The sequence below is a fragment of the Sus scrofa genome, chromosome 2 (genome assembly GCF_000003025.6).
Source record: "Sus scrofa isolate TJ Tabasco breed Duroc chromosome 2, Sscrofa11.1, whole genome shotgun sequence".
Classification (NCBI taxonomy): domain Eukaryota; kingdom Metazoa; phylum Chordata; class Mammalia; order Artiodactyla; family Suidae; genus Sus; species Sus scrofa.
In genome coordinates, this window is record NC_010444.4 from 19,566,258 (window position 1) to 19,593,664 (window position 27,407).

A 27,407-nucleotide genomic window follows, 5' to 3' on the forward strand; every position below is an offset into this window, starting at 1 on the left:
GAACTAACTTGTTCTAATTTTTCTTTTATGCTTAAAAATAGCTTTTAACGGTATTCGTTCAGTTATGAATGAGTTCATATGTATGGATAAATGATTGAGTTCAATGAAGAACCAATTTCTTCACCAAAGTTTGAGCTGCAACTCTATCAACTTTACAGCTTTCGTCTAACTAATCTCCTCTAACAAGTGAAAGAAGCTTTCTGTTTCCATCCCAGTTTACCCTGCTTTTAAAAAACACACTTAAACACTTTTTCATTTTTCCAGTATTTATGGAGGACCCAGTATCTACAAACTACAGTGTTAGGTCATGTCTGATATACAAGGATAAACAAGCTCCCTCTCCTCAAAGAGTCAGAATTCTTGTAGAAAAGATAAGATTTATACTATACATATAATGATAATAAAAGTAACAAATGATAAATTTCACAAGAGAGATGCAGACAAATTGCTATGGGTATGAGAGGCTAGGGAGATTATAGATCATAACAACGTTTTAAAATAGATATCAAGTGTTCCCTTCAAAATGTCAATACTGTAAAACAGTGTGTATATTTGTTCAGTATGCCTCTTGAATATACCTGACTACATTATTATTCTCTTTGCTCTAGTTTTCACACATAGTCTTCTGATACCTTTCTCTGATACAATGTTTGTCTTTTCATTTGGGAAAAATTCTGTCATATGGCAAAGATGGCTGGAGATATTGTTGCACTTTGCCTGCAGGGGAGGAGCAGATACCATTTTGGTGTGCTGAGGGAGTCTGATCCTTAACAGGATAGAATTTAGTAATGAAAGGGGTTATTTTATGTGTTAGGTATTTGTTAAGCTTGATGAGGACAGGTAGGGAAATAACGTTGTTACTCTGAACCACAAAAATCGCTTTTCCAAGTGCAACCATAGCATGAGGGAATTTTTATAATCTGATTGTAAGATTTTCTTCCTGATTGATGTTCATCAAAATTTTATAGTTTTATTTGCTGTTGAGCTTGAGGAATTAGAACACCTTTTGGCTTTTAGAGATCCATGACACAGAGGGGTATTTGAAACGTACAGAAAGGAAGGCCTTTCCAGCAGGAGACAGATGGGACGATCTGTTCTAATGGGCCATGTGTTCTTGCCTGGCCTAAGTTGGAGTGTGCCGACTCCCTCTGCCCATTAGTTGATACTGAAAGGAGTTTCTTTTCAAGAAGAAGGGACATAGGGGAGACATTAGAACTAAAACTCAGGTTTGGCTTCTATGATTTATGCTTATAATGGTTTAGATTATTTCTACTGCACATAAGCAAAACTTTGCTCAGATCAGCTGTATTAAGAACAAGAAATTATTTGCTTATGTAATTGAGGAGGTCAGAGTGTAAACTTAGATATTGATCTATGGGCTCAAAAATTACCATAAATTCTTAGGATTTTCACCATCTCTCATCAAAACTGGCTCTTGTGTTAGTTTCGTTAGCAGGCTCACATGGTAGCTTCAGATCTAATAGAAGAAAAGGGATTCCTACACTAGTCTTGAGCTGCATTCTGATTAGACCAATGGGAGTCCACTGTTTCTGAATCAATCATGGTAGCAATCCTTTTGCTTAGTGACTGGAACTGGGTGATGTGCTTTCCATAGGAGTGATGCCCTGCCTGAAGTTGATGGAAGGGTTAGTGGGTAGTCAGAAGGGTTAGTGGGTAGTCAGAAAAATCAATGGCCTCTACCATGTTCTAGATGCCTGGCTACTTTTTAGTCTAGGTAAGATGCTTGCTAATAGCAAGGAGGTCTAAGGACCTATTTATGAAAACAGAATTATTAAGAATCACAAAAGCCTACCACCCTAAAAAGGAGAGTTTGTAGATATGTTTTTCTGTGTATTTATATGTGCATAAAAGTGGAAGAAAGAAATATATACATTTTACAGGAAAATTCTGGAATATGTGATTCAAGTAATAATTTTGTAATACCAAATAGTAACTAAATACCAAATAATTTATTAATACCAAATACAAAATAGTAACACTAAACTATATATATATATGTGCATTATTATTCATGTGCAATTCATAAAAGTATTTAATATTAAAATCATTTAATTTTGTCTTTCATTTTGTTTATCTGAATTTTCTAAAGTTTCTGAAATATATTGCAATTAAAATAATAACTAGGTATTTTAGAACTATGTATTTGAAATAAACCAGATGGTAGTGTAAGTAAGCTATTATCTTAAGTATATTTTTTTCTCAATTTATTTTTATGTATAAAGCCAATCTAAATCTGATAATTAATCTAGATCACACCAAGGAGATGCTGAATTGAAGATAAGCCATACTGAGTTGCAGTCATATCCTCTGAACTTTCTGCTGGCCATCCTATTAGGAGGGAGGAAATAATCTTCCTCTTTTTGCCTCTATGAATTCTTTCCAGGTTTATATTTTACACATTATTACATATCTATATTTCCTCAATAATAAATAGCCATAACAAAAGTTAAAAGTTAAAATGATGACAATAGCAATAAAAATAATAACGCAGTAGGTCCCATTTATTGGGCAGAAACTGTGTAACCAGGTACAGAACTAAGTTCTTTATAAACATTATCTAATTTGACCCATTCAACAACTCTAGTATTCACATATTTATTGAAGAGGTATTTATTGAGCAAATATGACTCTATAAGAAATAATCTAAAAGGTGGATATTTTAATACGAAACTGAATTGTTTCAGTGTGGAGAAAAGAAAACCCTTGTACACTGTTTAGTGGCAATGCAAATTGGTACAGCCACGATGGAAAAAAGTATGGAGATTTAAAAACTAAAAAACTAAAAATAGAATGACAATATGATCCAGCAGTCCCACTCCTGGGTTAATATATGCAAAGAAAATGAAAACACTAATTAAAAAAGATACAATGCTTTAATGTCTAGTCACTTATGACAGAGCATGATAATGTGAGAGAAAAGAGTGTATACATGTATGTGTAACTGGGTCACCATGCTGCACAGTAGGAAAAAAAAATAATGTATTGGGGAAATAAAAAAAAATTAAAAATTAAAAAAAAGAAAAAGATACATGTATCCCAATATTTATAGCAGCACTATTTATATTAGCCAAGATATGGAAGCAACCTAAGTGTCCAGAAGATGTAGTATATATGAAATGGAATATTACTCAGCCATAAAAGAATGACATTTTGCCATTTGCACCAACACAGAAGGACCTGGAGGGTATCATGCTTACTTGAATAGGTCACTGTTATTATTTACATGTGAGATCTAACAAAAAAAATAAACGAATGAAAATAACAGAACAGAAACAGACTCATAGATATAGAGAACAACGTAGTGGTTATCAGTGGGGAGAGGGAAGGGGAGAAAGGTGCAATAGGCTAAGGGATTAAGAGGTACAAACTACTATATATAAAATAAATATGCTCAAGGACACAGCACAGGGAATATAGTCATTATTTTATAATAGCTTTAAGTGGAGTGTAGTGTATAAAATTTTTGAATCACTAAGTAGTACACCTGAAATGAATATAATAATATAAATCAACTATACCTCACTACAAATAAAATTATAAACACCTGAATTGTTGAAAAGGGAAACCACTAAGACATGGAGAGTGGTCCATTCTAAGAATGAAATTGTTCCTTGTAAGTCTAACAGGGTGTCAGGTGCTGAGAAAGGTGGAGACCTATACGCAACTCCACAAAGTTCACAGGAGAATAAAAAGCAATTGGCATTTGCTTAGCTAAAGACTTGACTGAATTCTGTTTCTTTTTTTGCCGTTAATTTAGAGAGGTGTGATCAGGAGATCATACTTTCCTTTTGTAATTTTGGTTTTCCTCCCTATACCTTGCTGATTACATTACTTGCTTAATTTTTAAAAAATGAGAACACTGGTTTTGAGAGACTTGAGTTCAAAACACAGATCTGTCACTCACTATCCAAGTGATCCTGGTGAAATAACCTAAACCTTTCAAGGCTCAGTTTCCTCATTTGTAAAATTAACTTAGTGCTATTGTTAATGACACTTGGGAAATGCCTATAAGCTATACAGAAGCAATGTAGTTCAGTGTTAATTTCACAGAATGGGGTTGGGTTGCTGGGTGCAAACCCTGGATCCACCTCTTAGTAACCGTGACCTTGGACAATCTGCTTAAAGTTCAATGCCTCAGTTTCTTCATCTGTAAGATAAGGATGATAATATTAACAGCTTCTGTCTTATGAGTTAATTTATGTAGAGTGCTTAAAGCATGGCTGGACTTACATAAGCACTATATCCATGTTTATTCTTCATACACTAGTATTTTCTTGTAGGCTTGTTGAGAGGACTGAAAGAGTGGCTGTTGATTAAAAAGCACTTAATGCTTTTATACACTAAGTGCTCTGATAACTTATATTAAGGTTAAGGAAACAAAATATTAACAGATTGACACAAACATTGCAGGCTAACAAGTACACTCCAGATTCACCCTCATTTATGCTCTCAAATAACGGTTCTGATAGCTCTCTTAAGGCGGAATTGTTTTAAGGATGAGATATTTGCATAAACACTTCCTTTTTTACCTTGCTTAAGTTTGGCAGTTTATTTCATGGTGTTCCTGATATCCTATAAAGTATTTGTTTCAGCCGTCTTGCCAGTATTCATGGCTGGTTCTTTCTTGCTGTATTTTCTCTAGCTTTTAGGCTCTAATGCTAAATCTTGGGATATCCTGCTAATTTTATCCTGTGTCCCTTTAATTTGTCTCTCAACTCAGTCTCCATAGATGGATTAATCCAGACCCATGACTTAAACACATTTAATAACTAAGCTAATATTCCTAAGCTCTAGCTCTAATTCTGACTTCTCCTGGAACTTCAAATGCATACATGCTGTCTTCACCCAAATGTCCAATAGGCATCTCATATTTAATATAGGCAAACCAAAGTTCTTAGATCTGAGTCTCTTCCTTCCACTCTGTTCTCAGTCTTTTCAACTAGCTGTCCATCCTCTTGTACCAAACAAACCAAAAAGTCGGAGAAGAAATGATCTTTGATATTTCTCTATCTTCCTTATCACATTAAATCATCAGCAAATTCTGCCAAACATATCATTCATTCATTCATTCATTCACTCAAACGATTCATTTTCTCCATCCCCACTTATGCCATCTTCATCCAAACCACCATTATTACTATTATTTTTTTGGCCAACCATAACATATAAAGTTCCTGGGCCAAGGAACATATCCAAGCTACAGTTGCGACCTATGATGCAACTGCAGCAATGTGGGATCCTTTAACCCTCTGTGGAGGGCCAGGGATCAAACCTGCATCCTTATTTTTCTTTTATTGCTATTTTTTTAATTGAGGTATAGTTGGTCTATAAACCACCATTATTTTTCATTGAAGTAACTGCAGCAGTGTTCCACCTCTCTAGTTGTCCTACTTTTCCTCTTAGGTCTCTACAGTCTATCATGCACATGGTAGTCTATTCCGCTTGAAGACCTCCAGTGGAAGCCCATTACATGGTTTTCCTGAACTGTCTTCTGTTTTCTTCCATAACTTCACCCTCAACTACTGTCTCTATTCTCATTCTGTCCAGTCCAGTTTGGCCTTCTTGACCCTGCAACAAGTTAAGCTTATAGCTTTCTCAGGGGCTTTGCCCTAGATTCACTTTGTATACAGAATGCTATTTTCCATAATATTTGTTCTTGACATTCAGATTTCTGTTTGGATGCTACCTCCTCAAAGAGGTCATCTTGACCACCCAACCTAAAATAGTCACACACTTTTCCACCACGTGATACTTTTTATAATCTACTGGTTTATTTATTCATTTATTTTCAATTTGATTTACACTAGAACAATGGTTCTGGGGGTGGTTTTGTCCCCCTAGGGAACATTTAGCAATATCTGGAGGCGTATTTGTTTGTCATAATTAAAGGCATGCTAAATGTCCTACAATGAATTATTCAGCTACCCACAAAAATAATTATCTGCTTCAAAACGTTCGTAGTGGCTGAGTCTGAAAAACTCTGCACCAGAAGAAAGCATTCAAAGAGCAGAGGCTTTTCTAGGACTATTCAGGTTCTATGCTCAGTGCCTATAATAAGACCAGACATATATTGAGCATTCAGTAAACATACTGAATAAGTAAATGTATGAAAAATAGAATTTGTTAACACTTTAATGGTATCAAGACTCCCTTCTGATACACAATATTTTGGCAATTTTTGAACTCAAAAGCTTGGTAAGTATCATGATCTTAAAAAAAGACAAATTGATGGTATTTGTCATTGATGGTATAAAAGTTACATGGCTTAGGACATGATGGTCATCAGAATCCCTGCCTCTACTGCACTTTGGCTGCAAGGGGTCTCTATGAGCGATATAAATCTGTCAAAATGTTCTTCTTTAAAAGAACCTTCCTCTCCTACGAAGGCATTCTGCATGACAGTTATTAGTAAGCACTTAAAAAATCAGACTGCCGTGGCTCAAGTTCCCCTCTGCCACTTCCTAGCTGTGTGGCCTCGTATAGCTTCCTGGACTTCTTCATGCCTCAGTTTCTCACTTGTAAAATGGAGGCTTTAACTAAAATACGTTCCCCATGGATTTGTTCTGAGAATTACATGAGTTAATATACATAAAGCACTTAGAGCCTGGTATTTAATAAACATATATATGTTAAATTTCTTCACATGTTACAAGATACTGTGTCTATATATTCTTGACATCTAAGGGACCCTCTGAAAACCTTAGCTATTTAGCGGAGAGCTCCCTGATGATGGAAATAAATATTAGCTATGATAATCATTCATCATAAAAAATTTGTATATTTGTATGTGTGTTGATATGTGTAATAATAATAGCAGGATGATGATTGATGATAGTGATGGAATTCTCAATCTAGTAATTTGTCTTCAAATTCTTTTGAACCTAGATCTCAAGTGAGCCAATAGAATTCCTGCTCTAAGAATAAGCTTGGAGTCAAGAATTGAATACACAGAAAAGTTCCCTATGGATTGAAAGCTTGCAAGTCTGTCTGCTGTCACATCCACAGAGCTGTGTAGTGTTCCCCACTCCTTTTGCCCTCTCTGGTCTCACCTTCTTTGGTTGTAACTTCTCTTCTTGCTATGCATCTTGGCAGATGGTGAAAATCAATAGGAAATTATAGATGGGAAGTGATTGTGTTCCTTGGAGAAATTTCTGAGATAAGCAAGAGGCCATGTAGTTATTATATGACTAATGAATACTGTTTTCCTTCACCGCACTCAAATGTGGGCAGCAGTATTGAACCTGGCCTTGGTCAACTGTGGTATTGATTTCCTTTTGTGATTTCAGATTCTCTTCTCAAGTAACCTTAACTAAAGACTCAAAACAGGAAAACCAATTCAAATTAGACAAAGCGTGCACTGAACTTCAGACCTAGATTTTAATTAACAATTTTTGATAAAAATCTTATGTTGATTTCTAGAATAGATTTACTTATTTTATTTTTAATACTTTTTGACTATTCTTTTTACTATGAAGTATAATTTTGATGTTTCATTAATATGTAGTGAATCATTATTTCTTTTAACAACCTTGTCTAGATATAACATATATACCATAAAAATTACCCATTCCAAATATACAATTTGATGTTTTTGGTATATTTAAAGAATTGTGCAGCCATCACTGCAATATACATTTAGAATATTTGACACCTTAAAACAAAACCTTGTGCTGATTAGTAGATGTTCCTTATCCCCTGACCAACCCTAGGCAATCACTAATCTATTTTCTGTCTCCATAGATTTATTTATTCAGGACTTTTCCTATAAATGGAATCATACAAAGTACAGTCTTTTGTATCTGGGTTCTTTCACATAGTGTGAGTCAGCTTTATTAAGATCTCAGCTTTCAGATGGATTGTGGAAAAACCCAGATCATAACCAATCTTCCATGCATTCTGGCTCACCACCTCCTTGAATTGCTGTTTGGAAGTCATCTTTTTGAGATCTCATCCTGGTGAATGTTGGAAAGGGGTGTGACATATAAATATTATTTTCCCTGGGTCTCTCCTCAGGTGCTAGTGGAGGTTTGTATGTATTTGGGGATCATTCTAAGAAGTTATAATTGGGTCCCAAGGACTCTAGTAACCCAGTGATAAGGTCAGTAGGTATTACAGACATTGCCTTGAACTTTCCCTCTCCCATCTCTCTCCTTTTACAAAACTTTCATGGGTGCTGGTGAGTCTCTCAGTGGCTCTGTGCAGTGAAGACCATCTTCCTCGAGAATTCTCACTTTGTCTAGAGACCCAGGGATCTGTGTTCCTGAAGGCTTCCAAGTCTACTTCAGTCTAGGGGAAGGGGTACTAATCATTAAAATCTGGTTTACTGCTGGAAGACAGGAGCCATCGGGCTCTGACATTAATCTGCCTATGTGGTAGTTAACGTTGACAGGATCTGATGACTTCTGTTGATTGTAGTAATGTATGGACATTCCCATGTGACTTCTCTGAACTCTGTTTCCCCAACAAGGGGTCAGACCATGAGGCAGAGTGAAAGAGATATAGGCTCCTGGAAGAGTCAGGCCCAGGACTGAATCCTGGCATGGCCACTTATCAGCCCATTGATTCTTGGCAGTTTTCTTAGCCTTATTTTCCACGTGGGAAAAGCTGGCAATAATAAATGTCATGGGATTGTTGTAAACATTGAGTTAGGTGGTATATGGAAAGAAATTTGTAGGGGCTTGATTGCCAATTCCTATTTTTAAAGGCAGTGTGGTTTAGGAGAAAGGGCAAAGGCTTAGGAAGCCAGATGATCAGCATTTGAACCATAGTTTTCAGCTTACTAGCTATGTGACCATGAGCAGGATTTTTCCCTCTTTTTTTATCCTCTGTTTACTCATCTATAAAAGAGGATTAATATCTGCTTTGAAGAGTTGATAGAAGAATTAAAGACAATTATTTACCAGTTACCCATTCTAGTACCTGCCATTATAGAAAGTGGTCAATAATTGATAACTAGGACTATTTTTATTGTTACCAAGGTGGCCATGGCCATGAAGGGAGGATCTCTCCAAGTCAGTGGTGTAAAGCACTTACAGTTATATGCTGGCATAGGTTAGAGTGAGATTAGTAATGGTACCTAAACACTCATTCCCAAGGGGAGGAGTACCACTCCCCTTCCCTCTTCTCTGGCATTCTGACTGATGGAACATGCATAAAAGGATATCACAGAGTTAGTGGAGAAGCAAAAAATATTTATCTAATTCCAATGTAAGACTTTTTGGTAAAAGATGGCTGAAACAAGATGATAAACCTAATGCCAAAGTGGAACTACTTATCTTTCATTTTGAATTTGCCCTTAGGGATCTGCAAATTCAGGCATGGCCAGGAAAGAGTGAGAGGAAGAGCAAGAATAAGTCAGAGATGGAAATGAGACCGAGATAGAGAGGTGTGACTCAATGTGAGCACAAAGTAACACGGGTTCACTTACCCAGCCCATTGTATTAACTCATCTACTAGTCAGAGCCAAAACGAGGGGGAAAAAATGACAGGACAGGCTCAGCTCTGTATGCTTACTGCACAGCAGGAAGATATAAAGCAGGCTTGGGTGTTCCCGTCCTGGCTCAGCGGGAACAAATCTGACTAGTATCCATGAGGATGGAGGTTCTATATCTGGCCTCACTCAGTGGGTTAAGGATCCGGCTTTGCCATGAGCTATGGTGTAGGTCGTAGATGTGGCTTGGATCTGGCATTGCTATGGCTGTGGCGTAGGCCAGCAGCTACAGCTCCAATTCAACCCCTAGACTGGGAACCTCCATATGCCACAGAGAAGGGGACCTAGAAAAACTCCTTCACAGAGCTCTCCCTCACCCATTCCCAGGGGACATGGGTCTTCCTTTCTATGCAATCATCCAGCCTTTTTAGATACCCCCTTACAGTATTGGTACATTTTTGCCTTGAAATTTCTATTCATGTTTTATCTCCCTCTACCAGCAGCTTTCCAAGGATGAGATCTATGTCCAGTCCATCCCTCTATATTCTCCAGGTTCCAGCCTTTTGCCTTGCATATAATATAACAAATATTTGAGGAAATAATAAAGACCAGGTTATAATAAGAAGCGCCATCCCAGAGTTATCTCAATAACTAAATTTTAAGGTGTGATTATGAAGCACCTGGAGGAAAGCGACCTATTTAAGGATGGTAGTATGTTTGCACAGATTAAAAACAGGGTTTCAAGCTTGATTACTTCTAAAGGTGAGCAGCTAATGTAAATAGGGTAAGCGTAGCAAATGTAGGAAAATGGATGGACTGTGTATTTTTGACCCAGTAAAGAAGAGAGAGCTGTTCTCAGATGTAGCCAATTACTGTCATGAAGGATGTGAGCTCAGCGTTGCCAAATGCCTCAATTTTTTCAAGAAAACCTGAAAACCCAGACATTATGTGAAATGTCTAATCTTTCAGCCACTTTCAGGGCAACCAAACAGTATCTATGAATTGAATATAGTCCTAGGGGGCGGGCAGGGGCTACAATCCTGAGATTCCTGGGAAGGACCTCTTAGGTTTTACACACCTTTGGTTTTCTGAATTGTGTGTATCTGTCCACAGTAGTTGTATTTCATGAGAAAATGGACTGTATTTACTTGGAGGGTCTTTTTTTTTTTTTTTTTTTTTTTTTGTCTTTTTGCCTTTTCTAGGGCCGCTCCATGGCATATGGCGTTCCCATGCTAGGGTTCGAATCAGAGCTGTAGCTACCGGCCTACACCAGAGCTACAGCCATGTGGGATCCCAGCTGCATCTGCGACCTACACCACAGGTCATGGCAATGCCAGATCCTTAACCCATTGAGCAAGGGCAGGGATCGAACCCGCAACCTCATGGTTCCTAGTCGGATTCGTTATCCACTGCGCCACGACAGGAACTCCTGGTGGGTCATTTTTATCCACTGTTACGTTCTTGTATTTCTCACTGAGAGGACCAGAGGAGGATGGTTACATGCTGGGCACAGTATTTGGATCATAATTTCCAGAATGTTTTAAGAATTTCATAGGAAAGGTTCAGTACAGCTCTAAGATAATTGTTGTATTTTTTCATGCCTCATTTTTCACCTTTAGAATAATCTTGTGAAATAGCCTGGCTAACGGTCTTGCTGCTTATTGAAAAATGCAGCCAGGTCAGTTTGTGACAGCATTTTTGCATTTGTATTTTATGGATGCATACATAGAGATTTCAGACCCAAATCCTTTCTTCTACAATACAGGAAAAAAAAAAATCTCCTTTTTCTTCCATCTGATCGTTCCTGACATCTGTGTAGTAACTATGGATTAGGTAAGGGCATAAACACTGAATGTCTTTTGTTGCTTCTCACTCATAAAATAAGGTTCTTAGTGTGGGTAAGGAAAGAGGCTCGTCTGTGAACACAGTTACTTAAGGGGGAAATTGAAAATGAAGAGTGAGTGAGTGAGTGTGTGTGTGTGTGTGTGTGTGTGTGTGTGTGTGTGTGAATTATCCAAGCTCAGAAACATGGAGGTGCAAATGATAGGAAATTCAACAGCCTATTGTGCAAAATGATAGGAAATTCTAGTAACTTGCTGGTAAGTAATTTAGCTCAAAGGGTTATACCTTATTTGCTAAAAAGAATTAAGTTAAAATCTGATTTACTTAACTTGGGTCATTAGAATGGAGCTAAGAAAATAAACCAAGAGACAAGTAAATATCAAGACTTGTGATTTACTGTGCTAAAGTTATCCATGGAAAATGCACAGAAAAGTCCCAATTTAAGGTGTGCTCTCATTTGTAAAAAGGGAGAGAAGTCACACATAGTATGAGCTTTTTCCATTTATATGGAGAGTCTGACTAGTGAACATTAGTCTTAGGTGGAGAATAGAGATCAGAGGTAAAGGACAATTATGTCTTTTTACTCAGTCATAATCACATGCCCATTTGCACTAAGATGTCTTACTTTCAATAGAGCAAAATTCCATAAACAAAGAAAATTTAATATATTATTATCCAAAGGTGTTCCTAAACTTTCCATTTTTCTTTGGATTTGGCCTCAGTTGGTATCCTTTAGATACCATTCTTTAAAAATTTTTTTTGCACCTGAGGCATATTGAAGTTCCCAGGCTAGGGGTCGAACTGGAGCTGTAGCTGCTGGCCTATGCCACAGCCACAGCAACACCAGATCTGAGCTGCATCTGCAGCCTACACCACAGCTCACAGCAACGTCAAATCCTTAACCCATTGAGCAAGGCCAGAGACCAATCTTGCGTCCTCAAGGATGCTAGTCAGATTTGTTTCTGCTGAGCCATGGCAGAAACACCCCCATTCTTTATAAATACTTTAAAGGCATTAATTCAGCTAACAGAATTGTAACTTGTATGATAAAGCTATTGATTTAACTCTAACTAGTGACCATGCTAAATGTCCTTACTTGTTTCATACACACTTTCATCGATTTTGAAGAAGAGATAGATACATGTGTATGAAATAAATCTATAAATGTTAGTTTTAAATTGTCTTTTAAAATCACCGAGTGTTTTATCTCAATGGGGTTTTGTTGATCCATGTTCTCCATTTTAGTAATTTGGGGAATAGGCAAAAAGAAAGAATGAAAGCAAGCATTTCAGGGCTGATGAGAAATAGAACCCTTCATATTTCAGTGGCCTTCTGTTTACACTAGTCAACATCCCTTTTTCCTATATGGTGTTTCTAAGCAGCATTGCTTACTCAGTGGTATTCTCATGGAAAGAAAAGCCTTCTTTCTCCCATGAATATTTTTCAGTGAATAGGAGGAAGAGTGGGATGGGACTACATCAGATTATCTCTGATCAGAGTTCTTGTCCAATCCTCAGAGTTGTATAGTGATTTGGTTTCAGTTCTGCATGTCTCTTGCGTTATTCCAAACTAGCCTGAAGGGCTTGCCCATTGCTGCTTAGGTTTTCTGTATAAGATGTCAACAGAAACACAGTGATAGCAATTGCTGCCTTGGATATCTGTTAGAGGTTCCTGAATTCAAGGATCTTTGAAGCATCACTACTTACTTAGTCCCATCCACATGGCTCCCTTAAACCACCAGAACATTTGTTGAGATCTTCCAAGAGGAGCTACAGCTCTTAGCTCTAACCTGCTAAGTACTTGTCTGACTCATACTAAGTAATCATGCTCTATCCTGATCATAATGCTGAAACATTTTTCCCCAAGATCAGCACCTCTAGCATATTTCTCCAATTGTCTCACCAAAGTATTCATAAACAGAGTGGGGGGAGAAATTGGGAAATCAACATAAAAGGTGATACTAATGAAATCTGAAGGAATATCCTTCAGATTGTCAATTGTTGCAATTTATCTTATAAATTCCCACCACAATTTAACATTATATTCTATGAAATACAATAGCAAACTTGATAAAATTGTATGTAATTTTAATATTGATACAATTTTAATAACATAGATGTGTTAGCATTTAAAAAATATGATTTTTATTGGTTTTAAATAAAACATTTCCCCTAAATATTTGAGGAGAAATGATTGCCCAGGATACTATGTTAACTTCATCAGTGGTTTCTCCTACTTTTATTGAAGATACCTCCCCAGCCTCATATCCAGTACTGTCCAGAGGTATACAGAGCACGTGAGAAACATTGTTTTATCAGGTATTCTAGCCAGTTGGCCCAATATTGCCTTAAATATTTACCCAGAGGCCAGAGATTTTACGTTTTTAATGCAGTTTTTAATTTTAACACAGCACATCCATTTCATCCCTTCCCTCTTTAAAAGTACCTATAAAGAGCAACAAAATCTAGTCACGTTTTGGAGTATTGTCAAATGTAGTTTCCCCAGAATTGGCAGCCAGGAAAAGAATATATATATGAAGGACCCCAGAAAGGGTTTTTGGAAGTGAGCTACGTTATCTTTTTATAAACTGTGTGGAGGTTAGAATTTCATGCAAAATAAGAAAATAAATCTAAAAAATAATAGGATATAGTTAAATCCATATTGATTATTTAGAGTGAAAATGCTTTATGGGAGGCAGTAAAATCTTTTAGGATCCTGAGGGAAAAATATGAGTGTAAAAGCAGAATAAATTACTACGGTTTAATCACTTGGTAAATAACTAAAATACTGTTGCTGGATTTATGGTGTCAGAGAGCAATCTCCTATTAAATATAGAACATATTGGTGATTCAGTTGTGATGGATTTTAGGGAAATTGTGCAAAAGCCATTACTGTCTTTATAGCTTACCTTTAGTATTTCTCTTCATTATTCTCCCCTGCATGTGAGTCCATTTTAAAATGCCCTGTGTTTGTAAAACCATAAATTCTCATTTAAAGAGAGTCTGTCCAATTCTGAAACATCCATTTAGGAGCCTTACCTGTGCTACTCACATTGCTGACGATTTTCACTGAAACTGTTTGTGACTGGAGTTTACTTTTCTCCATTACTGCCAGGATCGGCCTTTTGGCTTCAGCCTCATGGCTCTACCTGATTCCAAAGTGTTTTGAGATGGTAGCTGTAGTTGTAATTTTGTGGAAAGTGTTAAAAAGAATGGAGCATCAGATATTTAGTATTTTTTGGCTTCCACTAACTTTCTCATGGTAGAGCATTGATCTGAAGAAGTAGAGAAATGGGGTTAGTAAGACGGCCTATGTCAAAACTATGCAATTGGTAAGCAAGACATCACCTCCAACAGCAGAGGAAGCCACCACATTTCTGTTACCTTCTCACCGCAACACTGCCAAGGTCACTCTTTCCTGACCACTTCTGACATTTTGAAAACCTTTCCTTAACCTTCTTATCAAATACATGTCTCCTTTGTTCCATTTTTTAATTAAGTGGCTAGAAAATGATGACAGATTAAACATCACTAAATAATAAGTAATTAATAAAAATGATGTTTTAAGTATGTTTTATATTTATTACATGTATTCAGGTGTGTGTAATAAAGGTTATATTATAATCACAAGTATAAGGGAGTAGAAAGCATTAACATAATACATACAGAGAAGGTAATATTCAATTACAATGTAGCAGTTTCCTCATATTCATTTTAAAGTCACTTTCTCATTTTCAGTAAACTATGTGGTTGGTTTTTTTTTGTTTGTTTGTTTTTTTTTGTCTTTTTGTCCTTTTAGGGCCACACCGTGCCATATGGAGGTTCCCGGGCTAGGGATCTAATCAGAGCTATAGCTGCTGGCCTACGCCAGAGCCACAGCAACGCCAGATCTGAGCCAGGCCTGCGACCTATACCGCAGCTCATGGCAATGCCGGATCCTTAACCCACTGAGTGAGGCCAGGGATCAAACCTGCAAACTCATGGTTCCTAGTCAGATTTGTTTCTGTTGCTCCGCAACGGAAACTCCAAACTACGTGTTTTTAATATGTGAAATTTCCATTTCCAAATAACCTTATATCAGATTGAATTACATGAGACTGCTGATCTCTGAGTGTGCCAGTTACAGTTAGGGTTCAAGCCTGAGAAAGAGAACCTGTAGGAGACATAAATTAAGGGGTTAACTGCAGGAATTCACATTGTGGCTCAGCGGGTTAAGAACCTGACATAGTGTCCTTGAGGATGAGGGTTTGATCCCTGGCCCCTCTCAGTGGGTGAAGGATCTGGCATTGCTGGAAGCTGCAGCATAGATCACAGATGCCGCTCATATCTGGCATTGCTGAGGCTGTGGCGTAGGCCTGCAGCTATGGCCTAGGCCTGCAGCTGTAGCTCTGATTTGACTCCTAGCCCAGGAACTTCCATATGTCACACATGTGCACTTAAAAAGAAACAAAAAAAAAAAATAAGAGGTTTATTGCCAAAAATTGGCTTATATCATTTTGGGGGCTGGCTAGGAAAGTTCAAAACCATAGGGCAGGCAACCAGAAAAGGCAGTCTGGAACTCTCAACACATACTAAAGCGGCTACCCATAAGTGGAATTTCTTCATCAGTAAAGCCTCAGCCCTCTGTAAGACCTTTCAGCTGATGGAATGAGGCTCACACTAAATATCTCAGATAATGTCCTGTACTTAAAGTCAACTTATTATGGACTTATTCATATATATAAAATATCTTCAAGGAACACTTAAATTAGTGTTTGGATTAGGGGATGGGGGGTTATGGTGACTACAGCCTAGCCAAGTTGAAACATCAAAGAATCATAATGTGGATCTTTTCTGACTATAATAAACGACAGTGGAATGTGGTGTGACCTAATAGTTAAATACAACTCCCAGATTCTTTGTATATCTAGATGACTTACCTATTTTAGGACCTCATAAAATTGTTCTGAAATTCCTTTAGACTCATCAATGAGAAGACATTCAGTACCTTCATAGAGTTTTCCAAGCTCCCTTGAATCATATTAGAATATTGTTATTATTATTTTTCCACATAGAAAACTTTCTATTATTTGAAGGTCTGCTTTAATTTATTCTTTTCTTCCAAAAATAGCAGGCCTCACTAACTGGGCTATCATTTTTCTATTTCATCTACAGAAAATAATAAAACAGTATCTGTTCAGTATCTTACAGAAAGTCCAGAGAATTATTTCTATAGGGTTTCTTTGCCCCTTAGTCTAGGAGCACAACAATAAATGAAGCAATGGTTTCAATTATTTCCTAATCTTTAACCAACCAGATTCCATTCCACATACACAGAAGAACCCAGGATTTTTTAAAAAATTTTAAATAAGCAGTATGCTGACTTGACAGCACCCACAAAAAGAAATTGCAAAGCAAATCCTTGCCCTAAGTTCCAAGAGTCAGTCTTCCCACAGCTGAGCTACATGCTGCTTCTTGAAGGAGAGTGGAAAGTAGAGTGGTACACATTGCTCTTTGCAGGGTCCTCAGAAACTATGAAGACCTATCTGTTCTTTTTGTATCAAACAAGCCAAGGTACTTAGCTTGTGAATGTGTCAGAGTAGTCAATGAAAAATAATAGTTTTAAACTTCAAAATATTAAAACAGATGTTAGAAAAGTGTCAGCCTGTAAACAATTGATTGCCAGGATAGAGTTTTTCCTTATACACTTAAGTCAGTATGTTTTAAGCATCATTGAAGTTAAGAAATTTGCAGAGAGTAAATCCATATTATTTATGGCAAAGGACACACCTGTATTATTTTTTTTTCTGCCAGGCTCTGTGATAAATCAAGTCCCCTTGTACTCTGACTCAGTAGGAGCTGTATTGGCTTTCAATCATCAATTCTCACTGCAGCAATTGGGGAAAAAGAGTAGTCTCTGTGGCTAAAAAGACAAAGAGGAGCCACTTTTTCTTGGCTTTCTTTCCTTTGGAGTTTGGGGCACTTAAAACCACCCTGTCATGATAGAACCAGGTGGATCACTGAAGGTTCTGAGCTGTGAGACTGAAGTGAACATTCCAGCAGTGGGGTGAAGGGATAAAGTTTATTGGACCCTCAGCATTTGCAGATCCCAATAGCTGCTTCAGAACAAGGAGTTACCCATGGGGTAATAGCCAAATATTTAGCTTGACCATCATGGGACTCAAGATGATGTGACACTATTTGCCATCCTGCTGTTTCTGTGACAGTCTGTAATGAGTTTTACCTTCCCTAAGATGTGGACAGTTTCTCTTCAAAAATGCATGGAGATAGTAGGCCAAAGGGAAACTATTTTGCTTTAAGAGTTAACCCAAGAACAGTGTATCAAAATGGGTTTCAATAATAGTAATAATATTTAATAATACTATAAAACTTTAGATTTTTTGAATCTACTATGTACCAACATCCTATAAGAAGACTGCTTTCATTATCTGCTTTCTCTGCATAAGGAAACTAAGGCTTAAAGAGGTTAATTAAGTTATGAAAAGTTATGAGCTGTGAGGTGACTAGGAATTAGGTATTATTAGCTATTAGGTATTGAGGATTTGGACTCAAGTCTAACTCTGCCTATGTTATCAATACTATGTTGCATGAAGCAAAGAGAAAGTGATTTCACCAAACCATACCGCCAACTCAGAATCTCTATTCCAGGTATAAGAATTATTTTAGTTCTCTTAATGTACCTCATCCTATCTTGTACCATCTGTCATCTCTGTTTGCCTGTGGCTTTGTTGATGTGGTGGACTTCCACAGGCTTTTAGCTTCCGAGAGGCTCAGGACTTCATTGTTTATGTTAAATCTCCAGGGCTAGGCAGAATTCCCAGCACCTAGTAGATAATAAGCAGTGTTGGTCAAATGACATATATTAGCAAAACCATGTATATGTATATAATATCTTTATATGTCTTGATTTTATTATGAACACATACATCTATCTTCTCAGTGTTTTTTTACTCTGTTTGTTTTGATCTTTCAGTGGCTTTTGCTTGCTGCATAAAAGAATTAGATGAACATATAAATTAGTTGTTTAATGATGCTGAACCACAGAGCAAAGGATTTACAGAGGAATTCCATTTCCTCTTTCATTTTAATTCTTAGGAAAGGCTTTTGTGCTCTTATCTTGGCTGTGTGTTTTCTTCTTACCCCTGACCTTTCTCATTTCTTGAGGCTGCCATCGCTAATGGAGCATGAAGATACAACCCTGATGAATTGGTGTGTCAAATCAGTCATCATCACATTATATAAATTTGGTTACCGTTTATTAATCAATTCCCTGCTCCAATCAAAGGTGCCAATGCTGCCACCTTTGCTGCCACTCCTGGTGAGCCAGTGAAATCCTGGCCAGGGCTGTGTGGAACTTTGGAATATTTATGTGGTTTTTTTTATATTTGTTTTATTTTAAAATAATTTTTGTTTTTTTAATTATACTTGATTTACAATGTTTTGTCAATTTTCTCCTGTACAGCAGAGTGACCCAGTCTCACACACACACACACACACACACACACACACACACACACATACACACACACACATATATATATACATTCTTTTTCTCACACTGTCCTCCTTCATGCTCCATCACAAGTGACTAGATAGAGTTCCCAGTGCTATACAGCAGGATCTCATTGCTTATCCTCTCCAAATGCAATAGTTGGCATCCATTAACCCCAGAAGCCCAGTCCATACCACACCTTCTCCCTCCCCCTTTGGCAACTATAAGTCTGTTCTCCAAGTCCATGAGTTTATTTTCTGAGAAAAGTTTCATGCACGGCATATGTTAGATTCCAGATATAAGTGATACCATATGGTATATGTCTTTCTCTTTCTGACTTAATTCACTTAGTATGAGAGTCTCTAATTCCATCCATATTGCTGCAAATGGCATTACTTCTTTTTTTAATGGCTGAGTAGTATTCCATTTGAATATATATATTCACATATATATATGTATACATATATTGTACACACACATATATATATATGTATGCATATATATATATATGTATGTATCTTCTTAATACATTCATCTGTCGTTGGACATTTAGGTTGTTTCCATTTCTTGGTTACTGTGAATAGTGCTGCAGTGAACATATGGGTACATGTGTCTTTTTCAAGGAAAGTTTTGTCCAGATGTATGCCCAAGAGTGGGATTGCTGGGTCATATGGTAGTTCTATGTATAGTTTTCTGAGGTACCTCTATACTGTTTTTCATAGTGATTGTACCAATTTACATTCTCACCAACAGTGCAGGAGGGTTCCCTTTTCTCCATACCCCTCCAGCATTTGTTATTTGTGGACTTATTCATGATGGCCATTCTGACTGGTGTGAGGTGGTATTTCATGGTAGTTTTGATTTGCATTTCTCTAATTATCAGAGATGTTGAGCATTTTTTCATGTGCTTGTTGGCCATCTGTATATCTTCTTGGGAGAAATGTCTATTCAGGTCTTTTGCACATTTTTCAATTGGGTTGTTGGCTTTTTTGCTGTTGAGTTGTATAAATTGTTTATGTATTTTCGAGATTAAGCCCATGTCAGTTCCCTCATTTGAAACCATTTTCTCCCATTCTGTAAATTGTCTTTTTGCTTTTTTATGATTTCCTTTGCTGTGCAAAAGCTTGTCCATTTGATTAGGTCCCACTGGTTTATTTTTGCTTTTTTTTCTGTTGCCTTGGGAGACTAACCTGAGGAAACATTTGTATGGTTGATGTCAGAGAATGTTTTGCCTATGGTCTCTTCTAGGAGTTTGATGGTGTCTTGTTTTATAGTTAAGTCTTTCAGCCATTTTGAGTTTATTTTTGTGCATGGTGTGAGGGAGTGTTCCAGTTTCATGGATTTACGTGAGGATGCCTGGTTTTCCCAGCACTACTTGCTGGAAAGACTGTCTTTTTCCCATTTTATACTCTTGCCTCCTTGGTCGAAGATGAATTGGCCATAGGTGTCTGGGTTTATTTCTGGGTTCTCTACTCTGTTCCATTGCTGTGATTATCTGTTTTGGTACCAGTACCATACTGTCTTGATGACTGTGGTTTTGTAATACCACCTGAAGTCTGGGAGAGTTCTGCTTCCCGCTTGGTTTTTGCTCCTCAGGATTGCTTTGGCAATTCTGGGTCTTTTGTGGCTCCATATAAACTTTAGGATTGTTTGTTGTAGTTCTGTGAGAAATGTCCTGGGTCATTTGGTAGGGATTGCATTGAATCTGTAGATTTCTTTGGGTAATATGGCCATTTTTACAACATTAACTTTTCAAATCCAGGAATATGGAATATCTTTCCATTTCTTTGAATCCTCTTTAATTTCCTTGATGAATGTTTTCTAGTTCTCAGCATATAAGTCTTTCACTTCCTTGGTCAGGTGTATTCCCAGGTATTTGATTTTTTGGGGTGCAATTTTAAAAGGTGTTATTGTATTTTTATATTCCTTTTTAAATATTTCATTGTTAGTATACAGAAATGCAATCAATTTCTGAATGTTAATCTTGTGTCCTGCAACTTTGCTGAATTTGTTGATCAATTTGAGTAGTTTTTGTGTGGAGTCCGTAGGGTTTTCTAAATATAGTATAATGTCATTGCTATACAGTGACAGTTTTACCTCGTCTCTTCCATTTGGATGCCTTTTATTTCTTTTGTTTGTTGGATTGCTGTGGCTAGGACTTCTAGTACTATGTTGAATAACAGTGGTGAGAGTGGGCATCCTTGTCTTGTTCCAGGTTTTATCAGAAAGGCTTTCGGCTTTTCTCCATTGAGTATTATATTTGCTGTGGGTTTGTTGTAAATGACTTTGATTATGTTAAGGTATGTTCCCTCCGTAGCCACTTTGGTAAGAGTTTTGACCATGAATGGATGTTGGATTTTGTCAAATGCTTTTTCTGCATCTATTGAGATGATCATGTGGTTTTTGACTTTTCTTTTGTTAATGTGGTGTATGACATTGACTGATTTGCATATGCTGAACCATCCTTGTGAATCTGCTATGTATCCCACTTGGTCATGGTGTATGATCTTTTTTATATGTTGTTGGATTCATTTGGTTAAAATTCTGTTGAGAATTTTTGTGTCTGTATTCATCAAAGAATATTGGCCTATAGTTTTCTTTTTTTTTAGTATAATGATTTTAATTTTTCCATTATAACTGGTTGACAGTGTTCTGTCAATTTTCCACTGTACAGCATGGTCTTTTTGGTAGTATCTTAATCTGGTTTTGGTATTAGGGTTATGGTGGTTTCATAGAATGTCTTTGGGAGTGTTTCTTATTCTTCAACATTTTGGAAAAGTTTAAGAAGGATGGGTATAGTTCCTCTTTGTATGTTTGGTAGAATTCACCTATGAAGCCATCTGATCCTAGACTTTTGTTTGTAGGGAGTGTTTTTATTAATTACACATTCAGTTTCACTTCTAGTGATCAGTCTGGTTGATTTATTTCTTCTTGATTCAGTTTTGGCAGGCTGTAAGTCTCTATAAAGTTGTCCATTTCTTCTATGTTGTTAAATTGTTGGCATATAATTGTTCATAGTGTTCTCTTATGGGGTTTTTTTGTACTTCTGTAGTTGTGACTTTTCCTTTTTCATTTCTTATTTGGGTTTTTTTCTCTCCTCTTCTTGGTGAGTCTGGCCAGAAGCAGTGGGTAGGGATAGTAGTCTGTGCCTGGTTGCTGGGCTCTTGATAGTAGCAAGGATCTGTAGGAAGGTGGCACAGGCTACTCCTAGTTGCAGGGCCCTGGGAAGTGATAATGAGCCTCAGGCAGATTTTGGCAGGGCCTGGAGCATTTGGCAGTGGCAGTGGCAGCATGTTTGAGTTCCCAGGGGAGTGAGAGCAGCAACAGGTGGTCTTCGGTCACAATGCCCTCTTCTGCAGTGTCCTCTGAGGTGATTGGGGCCATAAGTAGTGCCTGTTCACAGACCCCTAGTGGTGGCAGGCTACACCCGCCTCTGGAGTAAGAGATAACTGTGGCAGTTTGCCTTTGCCAGCTGTAGACCACACAAGAAGCACCTTGTTCCACTTAGGCTACACAGAAGGTACTGCACAGGCCATGCAGTGCCCTAGTTGCAGGGTCCTGGCAAGTGAAAGTGATCAAGCATGAGTGGGCACTGCCTAGAGTGTTTGGCAGTGGCAGCAACAGGGTGGGTGTGTTCCCAGGGGAGTGGGAGCAACAACAGGTGGTGCTTGGTTACAGTGCCTTCTTTTTTGCCAACCTCTGAGGTGGTTGGGGCTGCAGGTGGAGTCTGTTCACAGCCCCCCAGTTTTTGTAGGCTACGCTTCCCTCTGGTTTCTGAAATGACTGCTGTGGTTTGTCCCTGATGCCTGTAGATCATGCAAGAGGCACCATGTTGTGTTTAGCCCCCTGCTGCCCTTAGCCCACACAAGAGGTGCCTGGCCACCTGTGGCCTGCACAAGAAGAGTCCTGGCTTCTGAGAACCTGAGCGGATGCGGTTAGATTCCTATGGTGGCCTGCCCCTCCTCCTCTTGCCCTCCCCAGCAATGGCACCTTGCTTTTCCTGCAGGCCCAGACTTCCTCCCAGGTTCCCTTGGCTGTGGTGTTCTGCTCCCCAGCTCATGGCACACAGCTCCTTAGCCTCTCAGGCTGTCTCCACACAGCCCAAACTAGTCCTCTCCCTGGAACTGATCTCTGGAGCCCAAATCTCAGCACCCCAGCTCCTTCCCAAGCATCTCAGGCTGTGGTGTCACGGTGTCTGGGGTGGTGGCGCCGATGCACTTTTATCTTATCCCTCCTCTTAACAGACAGCCTTCTTTTACATTTTTATTGTGCTTGACCTGATTGAGAATTATTCGTAGAGTAGAAGATACTGTCATAAAATTTCATGTTAAATATGAGAAGTCCATACGCAAATAAATGAATAAACAAATACATAACATAGATGAAACAAGTTAAAACCTTCATTTATGTAATGAATTTATGAATTCCATTAAGACTTATTTTTTCCTATTGATTAGCAAAACACTTTCATGCAATCTGGCTTTTTTTTTTTTTTTTTTTTTTTTTTTTTTTTTTGAGCATTCAAGGAGTGTTCAGGTTTTAGATGTGCAATTACCATACTGAAAAGCAAGAAGCAACATCTGGAGTGAGGAAAGGGGCAATGGTGAACAGAAATAGAAGCTCATTTATTTCCAAGCTAGAAGGTGGTAAGAGGAAAAGTACAACATTCACACCTGGGTGTGCAAATCAATATCTATTACACTCCATTCAAAATGCTGGCAGCCCCTATTATAAGGCTGCTATGAATATGTAAGATAACAACTCTGCTGAAGGCTTTTGGTGACAGCTGTATGATGGAGCATCTACTATCTAGAGCAAGTAAAACTTGGGTACAGTGAGGTGCTTTCAATAGGATTTTACTCTATATGTTTTGAGTCACCTAATAAAATACAATTTCATATCATCTAATCATCATTTCTGCTGCTGACAGAATAACTTTTGCTCTGGGAAGCACATTGCTAGAATCCACTGCCACAGCCTTGTGTTTGGGGACCAATGATTGAATTGAGCTTGTAACAAAGGTAACTATAATTTACGGATAAATAGATAAATGTGTAAGTAATGATATTCATTTGGGACATGCATTGCTAAAGGTTGGGGGCCTCTGCCAGGAAAAAGAACTGCCAGGCGTCTTGTCTGGTTTTATTAAAAAGTAGTTGTCCAACCCTGAAGGACATCTTTCCTTCCTTTTGTCAAAATATATCTAAATTCTTTCATGTGTCTCCACATTTGGCTGTTGTTTAATTATGTATTGCCTAAATACTATCTTGACAGCATAAATTAATATAAAGGTAATTGGTCTGAGGTGTTTGTAAAGTCTGGAAAGGTAATATTGATCAGTGCTTCCTAGACATGAGTGAGTCCACATGGTCAGAATTGAGGAAACATAGCACCAGTTTTATTATTTGATGAATTTCAGAATAGAAATTGCCTTCCTTCTTCCCGCTTTCTTGCCAAACTCCAGTGTGTGTATCTATCTATCTATCTATCTATCTATCTATCTATCTATCTATCTATCTATCTATCTACCTATCTATCTATCTATCTACCTATCTGGCCTGGTTGTAAATGAATATGTTTATTGACAAAACCTGGAAAATATAGAGTCACATGAAGAAATTAAAATCACTCACTACCCAAATATGAATATTTAATATGTATCACTCAACATTCATTCATCCATCAGACATTTACTAAGCTATCTAATGGATACAGGCAGTCTTCTAGGTGCCACGAATACGTTAATGTCCAAAACAGACAAAAATCCTTACTCTCTTCGAAATTACAATTAGATGAGTAAATAAACAAATAAATAAGTAAACTGGGCAGCTGTTGGATATTTCCATGCTGCTGTGGGAGATTGAGTTTTTAAAGACCACATCAACCAGCTCCTTTGTCGTCTATGTTCTGGTTGGCTTCAGAAAGTGAGAGGCATTGGCAGGAGATGACGTAAAGGCAAGGGAGGAGGGTATCTATCTGTAGGGCCATGGGTGCACAGTGGATTTACTCCTTTGCTCAGGCCACAGCACTTGTCTGGCAGCCCTCTTCTGCAGTTACCACTTTGTTTCCAGATTCTGATAACTGCTCTCCCCTTTTGCTTCCTCATAACATTGCCTCTCCTCACATTATTGCTTATCCTAGGATGCTTTGCCCTGTTTTGCTGATTTTCCTTAACTCTGCCCACATCCTTGTAAATAGTCCCTGCGATAAATTCTTTTCAATGACTGTACTCTGTATGCCATCTGTTTCTTCCCAGGACCTTGACAGATACGTTTAGTATGCTACAGAGTGAAAAATGCTAAGGAGGAGAACTAAAGAAGGGTTTGGAGATTGAAATATTTGAGGAGTTCCCGTCACGGCTCAGTGGTTAACAAATACAGTGAGGAACCATGAGGTTGCGGGTTCGATCCCTGGCCTTGCTCAGTGGGTTAAGGATCCGGCGTTGCTATGAACTGTGGTGTAGGTCGCAGACACAGCTGGGATCTGGCATTGCTGTGGCTGTGATGTAGGCAGGCGGCTACATCTCTGATTAGACCCCTAGCCTGGGAACCTCCATATGCATGGGAGTAGCCCTAGGGAAAAAAAAAGCAGAAAAAAAAAAAAAAGCAAAATTTGAGAATAGCATGGGATTTTAGGTGGAGTGTCCAGGGCAGTCTTGAGAGAAAGTGTTCTGAGTGAGATTTGTGAGAATGAGGACATTCTACACACACACACACACACACACACACACACACACACACACACACACACCCAGAGAGAGTTGGGAGGAGAGGGAGAGAGAACCTTCTAGACATATGCACATTAACATATTGCAACAACTAAATCACATTGTTATACATTGTGTTCCGTAACTGAACCTTGCAGGAGCGGTTTCCCAAACCATAAAAATATGCCTTTATTACTTTATTGTAATGGCTGTACGGAACTTTGTTTTAAGGTTATAACATATTTTACTTAATTGATCCCCTGCTTGTAGACAATTAGGTTGATTTTACAACTCCATTATTATAAATGAACCCTGTTGACAGTCCTTATTTTCTGAAAGCATTTTAACCAATTTCCAGGGCCTGCTGGGTCATCTTTCAGGAATCACTGTTTTGCTCTTTTGTAAAATGGCAGAATGGTCTTAGTTCTGGGGGCTGTTAGTGTCAGTCTTTGGGATAGATTCATCATTGCTGTGCAGCAGTGTAGTTTTGCAAATGTGTGTGGGATATATGCTTACCATATTGAATAACAAGAAGCACCATCTGGAATGAAGGGGAAAAATAACAAAGGGAGTTATATTTCTTTTTTCCCCTAAACTGAACACTTGTGTAGTGAAATGAAAACATAGTATTCCTAACTGCAGCCCTCTTTAACCTGAAGAGTCTTTTCCTTACCCACAAGGTTCCCCTTCCCCAAGCTGGAAGTGTGAAACAGGTTGTTTTGTTGGATAAGCTTCTTTCTTTGGATAATTTCAAGACTCATAAAGATTTGATTGAGTTTGAGGACTGAAGGGTTTCACTGCTTAGTATGCTTAGGGTCTTTGGTGAAAGATGAGAATGGTGCTTTAATTTGCTCCATTGTACTAGCCTTGATGTGTTATCCTCCTGTTCTCAGTCAATCTTAGAGGACATATATGATCCTAAGAATCAAGTTCTCATAGAAACATAGTTTTGTCAAGATCCTGAATCTCCTGCCTCTAGTCTTGTCCTTGGACAAACTTTATTCTGCATGGATCTATTTATGAAAAATAAGAAATTAAATAATATTTTAAGGAAGAAAGTCAGAAAGAGAAAGTCACCTATTATATGATATTACTAATATGTGGAATTGAAAATATGACACAAATGAACCAATCTGCAGAATAGGAAGAGACTCACAGACATGGAGAACATACTTGAGGGTGGCAAGGGGGAAGGGGAGGGAGTGGGATGGGCTGGGAGTTTGGGGTTAATAGGTGCAAACTATTGCATTTAGAATGGATAGACAATGAGTCCTGCTGCATGCACAGGGAACTATATCCAATCACTTGTAATGGTACATGATGGAAGATAATATGAGAAGAAGAATGTATATATTTGTTTGACTGGGTTACTTGCTGTACAGCAGAAATCAGCAGAACCTCTAAGTCAACTGTAATTTAACAAATTAAAAAAAGAAAGCCCCTACACAGAGATGTTCAGTAAATATTAGTTGAACTTGTATTTGAATATACTTTATTTTTTTTCCCTTCTCTCTTTCTCAGCTAGGATTCTGCTCCTTAGTGAAATTATGCAGAAAGCCACCTCCGAAAGTTATTTAGAAGTCAGTCCAAAGTGAAGAGGCAAACTCCAGCACCTGCTCTGGCTTTTGAAAAGTTCTGTTTTCTCTTGTCTTTTTTCATATCTCAGTCACGCCTCCTGAGACTCCTAATGCCAAAATAACTACAAACACAAGTCACTAAGTTTCTCAGGCAGCACTGACACAAAATGAATCAACAGTGTCAGCCCTACACCACTCAGACTGAAAGAGCCTTCATTGTTAAGCCAAGTTTGGATCAGAAGTTCTTCTCTCTGAGGAGCTTTGCTCTCTCTTTCCGACTTTGGAGTGGGTTATGATGACAGCTCTGGGATATGGAACACAAGAAGAGTACATGTAATCA